General features: G+C 44.2%; 1 long non-coding RNA gene across 1 annotated transcript; it reads right to left on the minus strand.

Annotated features, from left to right (window-relative positions):
• Positions 1 to 2,311: 2,311 nt before the first annotated feature.
• On the minus strand, positions 2,312 to 6,885 carry LOC121138175. The gene is made up of 3 exons (XR_005875352.1): positions 6,744 to 6,885; positions 2,634 to 2,796; positions 2,312 to 2,553 (listed from the first exon to the last, which is right to left on the minus strand). It is a non-coding gene; the product is annotated as an uncharacterized LOC121138175 (long non-coding RNA).
• Between the last annotated feature and the right edge of the window lie 1,628 nt (positions 6,886 to 8,513).

Below are 8,513 nucleotides of genomic sequence, written 5' to 3' on the forward strand. Positions count from 1 at the left end.
AGATACCTTGTTCAGCCTAGACATGGGGGGGGGGGTGGCTTGGTCCTGCCTCAACAAGGTGATGGGACAGACTTAGTTGACATCCTAGGGGAGGCCTTACCCTCTCCGAGGAGCAGATGGGAGGCGGGATGGGGGAAAGGAGTGGGGAGCGGGAAGAGAGGAGGGAGTGGGGACTGGGATTGGAATGTAAACATTTAATTAATTAATTAATAATTAAGAATCATGTAGTCCCCACCTTGTTATTGCCAGGATCTCATGTGGATGCCTCTAGCTCACAATAAGTAACCAATAAAATAGTTCATGGTGGGCATACACAAAATGAGATAAAAATGATATCCATACATAAAGAACATGCAAAGTATGGTACATACATACAAAACAAGCTCCTACTGTGTGCCCATTGTGAGAGTGTATGTGTTATTTACATAAATAACATCTTTGAAGAGTACAAAGGAACTTGGCATGGTGGGTACCTTGTCTCAAACAAACAAACAGACAGACAGACAGACATACAGACAGGTGGGCAATGGAGGCACATGCCTTTAATTCCAGCAGGTAGAGGCAGACAGATTTCCAGGTTCAAGGCCAGCCTGGTCTACACAGTAAGTTCCAGGACAGCCATGGCTACCCAGGGCTGCAGGGCTACACTGTCTCAAAAAGTCATCTTCATCATCATCGACAACAACAACAACAAAAAAACCAAATCAACCAAACGAAACCCAAATAAGAGGGGGCTAGAGGGATGCTCAGTGCCTAGGAGCATGTACTGCTTTTCCAGAGTTCAAATCTTAGCACCTGTAACTCCACCTCCAGGGCGACCCACTCCTCTGGCCTCTGTGGGCGCTGCATTCACGTGCAGACACACCCGCACACATAACTAAAAAGAATAAAAATAAAGACCTGGAGAGTTGACTCGGAATTAAGAGCACTTGTCCTTGCAGAGGACCAGGGTTCAATTCCTAGCACCCACATGGTGCCTCACAGCCGTTATTAACTCCAGATAGGGGAGATCTGACGGCCTCGTGTGACCTCTGCAGGCGTCAGGCACGAATGTAATGCAGACATACATATGTGTGAGTAAAACAGTCATCCACATAAAATAAACGAATCCTTGATAATAATAATGAAATCAAAACTAAGTTTCACAAAATCAAGCAGAGTATGGCTTCTGAAGCCAGGCTTGGTAGCTTGGGCCTTTAACCTTTGCTAGTGTAGAGGCAACAGAAGGATCTTGAAGTCAAGTCCTGCCTGGGTTGCTGGGCAAGTTTAAGGGCATCTTAAGGAGTTTGGCAAGGTCTTGTGTCAAAATTTTAAAACTACAAAAAGAAAAAAAACAGAACAAAATAATACAAAAAAAAAGTAGAAAGTTAAGCTCAGTACAGGGAACTTGTCCAGCGTGCAGGAGGCCACACATTCAAGCTCCAGAGCCTCTTTTTAAAAACTCGTATCTTTCTCTTACTGAGGTCAATCCAGGTAAAAGAGGGACCGGGCAACAAAACTTCACTTTCTGAATAAGTACCCCCACCTCACCCCCATCATAAGGTACACCGCAGGTCCTCAGGCAAGTCTGGCTGACCACTCAAAGTCCACTTAATCGAAGGCTAGAGTAACAAAGAACCATGGAGGTTAACTTTGCAACTGTTTGCAACAGGGTTCGTCTGCCAGATCTCTGGCTGGGCACTGCAAACTCTTCACCTCATCAAAATTGCCTTTTATTAAGCCTAATATTCAGAATGAAGAGAGCTGCTGATTACGGGTCCTGAGTTCCTATGGCAACAGCAAAATAGATGCTGAAGTGTCTGTAGCACCGAAGGAAAAAATACACTAATAATACGTAGCCTGTGAATCCTTCCAGTGAGAACTCACTGAGAGCCAGCTATTTCTACATTTGGGAACAAGGATGACTGCAGAGATCTTCAAACTTCTAAAACCCAGATAAACAGTCTTTGCTAGTCATGGAAACAACTCTGGGTCAAACCATGCTTACAACTAATTCAGATGTGTCATCCTGAAGCTTCAAGTATAGGCTGGAAAATCATTTCACCTCAAAAGTTAAAGGCTACTTCCTGCCCTCTCTCTTGCTCACGGAAAACTGGCAGAGTGGGCAGTTCCCAGCAACACCTGTGCACGGCCACATGTGACTGCACAGGGGACTGTCACCTTCTGCTTCTGTGCACATCTCTCTCTGTTCAGAATGCAGAAGTAATTCCCAACAGGGAGCCCTGAGGTGTACCCTTTATGTTCGTTTTCAGAACACAGACTCTACGGTTTCCTGGGATTACCATACCAAGCACCACAGAGCAACGTGGTTTATGTGGCTAAAAATAGCTTCCTTACAGTGACAGGAAGTTCAGTCATGGTGTCAGTGGGAGTGGTTTCTTCTCTAGGGTCTGTCCTCAGCTCTCAGACGTCCGCCTTGTCCCTCTGCCGAGGCTTGCCACTGTGTTTGTCCATCAGGAGACTCCCAAAGCTCAGGGCCATCATAAGGAATCTGTGGTGCCTTGCCCAGGGTTTAACTTGATGGGATGCCGAATGACAGGTGGCTTTCACCATCTAGGGACAAAGACGTTCTAAGGCAGTTAGCAAAGCAGCTGGGACACCAGAGAAAAGGCAGCTGCTGCCCTGAGACCCACCTGACAGTAGGGATGACAGCTCAGTTAGAATACTGGATGACTTCCTGAGAGCCAGCTGTGCCAGCAGGTCTCTCCGTACTTAAACGTGGCTCCTGTGGTGGTTTCAGTGAGTATGGCCCGCACAGGCTCACAGGTCTGGATGCTTAGTCACCAGGGAGAGGCACTACTTGAGAAGGATTAGAAGGTGTGGCCTTTTTGGAGAAGTGTCATTGGTTGGGCTTTGAGTTTCAAAAGCCCACCCTCATCCCAGCCTGTGCCACTCACCCCCACACCTCCACCCTCCCACTCCCCACCCCCCCACCTGCAGATCAGGACATAAAGCTTTCAGCTGGTGTTCCAGGGTCAAGCTCCCACCATGCTCCCCATCATGATAATGGACTAGTCCTCTGAAACTGTAAGCAAGCCCCCAGTTAAATGATTTCTTTCATTAAAGCTGCCTTGATCATGGTGTCTGTTTACAGCAACAGAGCACTGACTAAAAGAATTCCCTTTGCTTTTAGAATAAAGTCGGACTTTTTTCAGTTTTATTTTTAATGGAGGTTACAAATGTGTAACATTAAATTTACCATCTTAACTCAAAGAAAAAAAATTTTTGAAACAGGATCGATCTTAGAACTCACTATGTAGACGAGGCTGGCCTTAAACTAACAGAGATCTGTCTGCATCTGCCTTCCTAGTGCTGGAAGTAAAGTAATATGCCATCATAGCCAGCCTTTAAAAAGAAAGGTTTTATTACTATTTTATTATTATTGTGTATGTAGGGAAAATGATGTTACAACATGTCTATGGAAGTCAGCGGGCCATTTAAGGGAGTGTGTTCTCTTCTTCCACCATGTGCTACCCAAGCATTGACCTCATGATGTTAGGCTTGGCAGCCATCTCGCCAGCCCCCCTTTTAACTGTGTGTGTGAGTTTGCATGAGTATGTGTGTGTGTGTGTGTACATGTGCCTTCACACCTGGTGATGAGGACTGAATCTAAGACTTCATACATCTCAGGCATATGCTCTACCACCAACCTACATTCCCAGCTTGATCTTAACCACGGGGCAGGACGCTAAATACTTCTGCATTTACTTGTATGTGGGGTACTGCTTTTCGAGGCCAGAGGGTCCAGGAGATCCAGTTCAGCTCACCCGTCTGGGCAGCAAACACCTTTTACCCACTGAGCTGTCCCCATGGCCTACACACTACACATCTCGAGCTGGCCTCAAATCGGGGCTCCTCCTGACTCTCTCCTGAATGCTGGGGTTCAGGTATGTGCCACCACACCTGATAGAATCTCCCTTTAAGGCTGCATAAATTTTCACTGTGGCTTTGTGTGTGTCCTTAACTTAGTATAGGCCTGAATTAAGCCCTAGTAACACGTTCATGCACACAAAGTATGATAAAAATTTTTTAAGGATTCTGGAATTTTCAAAATGTAACATATTTAGGCTTTCTTGCTACTACTAAAAGGGAAAAAAAGTTTTAGAGTTTTGACAAGAATGAAATAGGGCTGTGGATGTGGGTGAGCTGATGGAGGGTCACCTAGAGTTTGTGAAGCCCTGTGTTGAATTCTCAGCATTGCGTAATTGGTAACCGCTTATAATCTCAGCAAGGAAGGAATGAAAAGCAAGAATTCAAGGTCATCTTCAGTTACATATTGAGTTGAAGGACAGCCTGGGATACATTAGACAGAGAGAGAGAGAGAGAGAGAGAGAGAGAGAGAGAGAGAGAGAGAGAGAGAGAGAGAGAGAGAGAGAGGACAACTGCATATAGTGGTAACAGAAAGTAGCTGTGGTTTCTTTCCCATCTAATTGTGTACCCAGAATGTGGGCTGGCTAGTTTATGTCAATTTTAACAAATCAGTTACTTGGGAAAAGGGAACCACAACTGAGAAAATGCCCCACCAGACAGGTCTGCGGGCAAGCCTGTGGTCATTGTCTTGATTGGTGACTGATGTGGGAGGGTCCAGCCCACTGTGGGTGGTGCCGCCTGGGCTGGTGGGCATGGGTGCTGTAAGAAGGCAGGCTGAGCAAGCTCTGGGGAGCATAGCCTTCCTCTCAAGCTCCTGCATGAGCTCCTACTCAACGTTCCTGCCTGGACTTCCTGCAGAGATGGACTGTGATGTGGAGCTGTGAGCTGAAATACACCCTGTCCAGTTGTCTATGGTCACCGTAGTTTATGAGGGCACTAGAAACCCTAACTAAGACAGGGGACAAAGAAGAGCTTACACCAGGCACACGAAACTCCTGATCTGAGGAATTACTTTCTGAACCACACACTTACCACAATCACATCCAAGTCTCACCTGAACACTGAAAATACATTAACAGCTGGCCAGGCATTGGTGGCGCATGCCTTTAATCCCAGCACTTGGGAGGCAGAGGCAGGTGGATCTCTGTGAGTTTGAGGCCAGCCTGGTCTACAGAGTGAGTTCCAGGCCAGTCTCCAAAGCAATACAGAGAAACCCTGTCTCAAAAAAAAAAAAATAAAATAAAAGAATACAGAGGGTAAAAATTAAGCCTGAGACATGCTGAGACTCAGAGAAACAGTCTCCCCAGGGAAGAGCCCCCAAGTTGGTTATCTATAACTAAACTGTCAGCCCCGAAAACATACACACAAACAACATCATACAAACTGAGCAGGTTATATTTAGTTTTTTGTTGTTGTTGTTTTGTTTTTTTGTTTTTTTGAGACAGGGTTTCTCTGTGGCTTTGGAGGCTGTCCTGGAACTCGCTTGGTAGTCCAGGCTGGTCTCGAACTCACAGAGATCCGCCTGCCTCTGCCTCCCGAGTGCTGGGATTAAAGGCGTGCGCCACCAACGCCCGGCGAGCAGGTTATGTTTAGAAATGTACATTTATACACATATGCATGCAATAACAATTAGTGAAAAAAGAGGCATGAATTTGAAAGCAAGCAAGGAGAGGTACATGGGAAGGCTCAGAGGGAGGAAAGGAAAGGGAGACATTTTGTAATTATAATTTCAACCATTAAAAAAATTAAGCAAAGTAAACAAAACAGAAACAAAAAAATTAAGCAAAGTGAAGAAGCAACACAAGATACATAAATCCCAACATAGTAACATAAGGAACACACATGAAAATCAATGATATAAATTATTAAGCTCACATCAATGGCATCTAGTGAGAGATAAATTCAGAGAACTCAGACACAGCTGAACAAAATATAGATGCTCTCCTAGTTTGCTCTCTGTTGCTGTGATAAAACACTGACTAAAAGCAACTTGGAGAGAGGGGCTTACGTTAGTTTCTGTTTCCAGGCTGAACACTCAGGAAGCCAGGACGGGAGCTTAACAAGGGCCACAGAGGAATGTTGTTCACCGACTTCTCAGCCTCCTTCCTCACACAACTGAGGACCAACCCACTCGAGGGTTGCCTGGCCCATAGGAGACATCAATCATCAATCAAGAAAATGTCCCCACAGACTTGCTGGCAGGCCAATCTGATGAAGGCAATCCTCAAGTGAGGGTCCCTCTTCTCAGGTAACTCCTATTTGTGTCGAGTTGTTGAAAACTAGCCAGCATGGAAATCAATGGAAGCGATGAAAGAAGAATTCAATAAAAATATTGAAATACTGCAGGCAAACAAATCTCAAATGCTGGCAATAAAAAAAAAAACAACTATAGTCAAATCAAAATCTGGAGCAGTCTCCCAGCACAACGGACCAACGTGAAGACAGAGCATCTAAGCTCCATACAAAAATGAAGGAACTAGAAAAATTCAACACAGTTGGAGACAGTTACAAAAGGTACTGTTCAGAATCCTAGGACATAAGGACACAATGTAAACTCCAGATTTAAAGGCATAGAAAACACTTAGAATCATAACAAAAGTTTCTCAGAACTAGGAAAAGAGATGCCAATCTAAATACAGGAGGCACCAGGCATGGTAGCACAGGAGACAGGTAAGCACTTGGGAGACTGTTAAGGAGACCTCAGTGAGATTGAGGATCACCAAGTCTACAAAGTGAGTTTCAGGCAGCCAGGGATACATAGTGAGACTGCCTCAAAAAACAGGATACCAAACAGACAAGACCAGAGAGGAACCTCCACACCTGTAACATAATTAAAACACTAAGTAGACAAAGTGTCTTGAAAGCAGGCTCACCAGAATATAACAGATTACTCCAATGAAACCGTCTAATCAGAGGGCTCAGAATGATGTATTCCAAGTTCTGAAAGGCAACAACTGCCAACCCAGAATAGTATTCCAAACAAAGCTGTCATAATTAAAGGAAAACTAAGCATTCTCCATGATAAAAATAGATGAAAGGAATTTATGACCCTGAAGGCAGCTCTACAGGAGATACTGGAAAGGATTCTACATACTGAAGAGGAAAACAAATCCCTCACAAGGTAGGCCAGAGGAGAGACTAAACCGTGCTACACTACATAATCAAAAGGGTGACCAGAATCAATACACAAAGTTCTTTACCTTAGAATTTCCTTTCTTTTTTTTTCTGTCTGTTTTTTGTTTTGTTTTGTTTTGAAGACAGGGTTTCTTTGTGTAGCCCTGGCTGTCCTGGAACTCGCTCTGTAGACCAGGCTGGCCTTGAACTCACAGAGATCCACCTGCCTCTGCCTCCTGAGTGCTGGGATTAAAGGCGTGGCCACTGCTGCTCCACAACTTCCAAAAATAATTCTGAATACCGATAGTGTCAATTCTTCAATCAAAAGACACAGACTAGTACATTGGATTAAAAAGCAGGAACTGGCCACGCCTTTAATCCCAGCATTCATGGGCAGAGGCAGGCAAATCTCTGAGTTCCAGGCTAGCCTGAACTACAGAGTGAGTTTCAGGACAGCCAGAACTTCCAAAAACAGAGACTTCTTAATGGCGAAATGATAGAAAGAGACATTTCAAGAAAATGAATTTAGGAAACAAGCAGGATGTTTAGTGTCTGGTACGGTAGACGTCAAACCAACACCAGAGAGGAAAGAGAGAAGACTGACCTTTTCATACTGACTAAGCAAATACCAACCAAGAGGCCATTACACTTCTAACACGCACACTCTGAATTCAGGGGCGCACAGTTTCATAAAACAAATACTACTAAAGGTCAAGTCAGATTCAACCCAGCTCAATCGTAGTGAAAACTTCAGTGCCCTGCTTTTATTAGTTGACTGCTGTAGTTTGAGTGAGAATGGCCTCCCAGGCTCATTATTTGAGTGCCTGGCCCCCAGTCAGTGGAACTGTTTGGGAAGGATTAGGAGGCGTGGCCTTGTTGGAGGAGGTGTGTCACTGGGAGTGGGTTTTGAGGTTTTAAAAACTCATGCCATTCCTAGTCATGCTATCTCTGCCTCCAACCTGTGGATCAGATGTAAACTCTCAGCTCCTGCTCCAGTGCCATGCCTGCCTGCATGCCAACACATTGCTTGCCATGATGATCAGGAACTAACCTCTGAAACTGTGAGCAAGCTCCCAATTAAATGCTCTTTTATAAGTAGCTTTAGTCATCATGTTTCATCACAGAAAATAGTAATCAAGATTCAGATCATCCTGACCAAAATTAAATGGTCTGCAATATCTGAATTAAATGACAACATAGATCAAATGGGCTTGACAGACATCTATAGAGCACTACATCCAAACATGGCATGTTTCTCAGCATCCCAAAGCACTTTCTCTAAAACATGATATTTTAGGTCACAAGGCAACTCTTAAGAAATATAGGAAACTTGAAATGTTTCCTTGTAGTCTATCTGATCACAATGGAATAAGACTACAAATTAACAAGAAAAACTCTAGAACATACACAAACATGTGGAAATTAAACCACACACTACTGAACAATGAATGGCTCCTTGGAAAAAAATCAAGAAGAAATAAAAACATTCCTAGAATCAAATGAAAATGAAAATACAACATACAGAAACC

This window comes from Mesocricetus auratus, unplaced genomic scaffold (assembly GCF_017639785.1).
Source record: "Mesocricetus auratus isolate SY011 unplaced genomic scaffold, BCM_Maur_2.0 Super-Scaffold_6730, whole genome shotgun sequence".
Classification (NCBI taxonomy): Eukaryota; Metazoa; Chordata; class Mammalia; order Rodentia; family Cricetidae; genus Mesocricetus; species Mesocricetus auratus.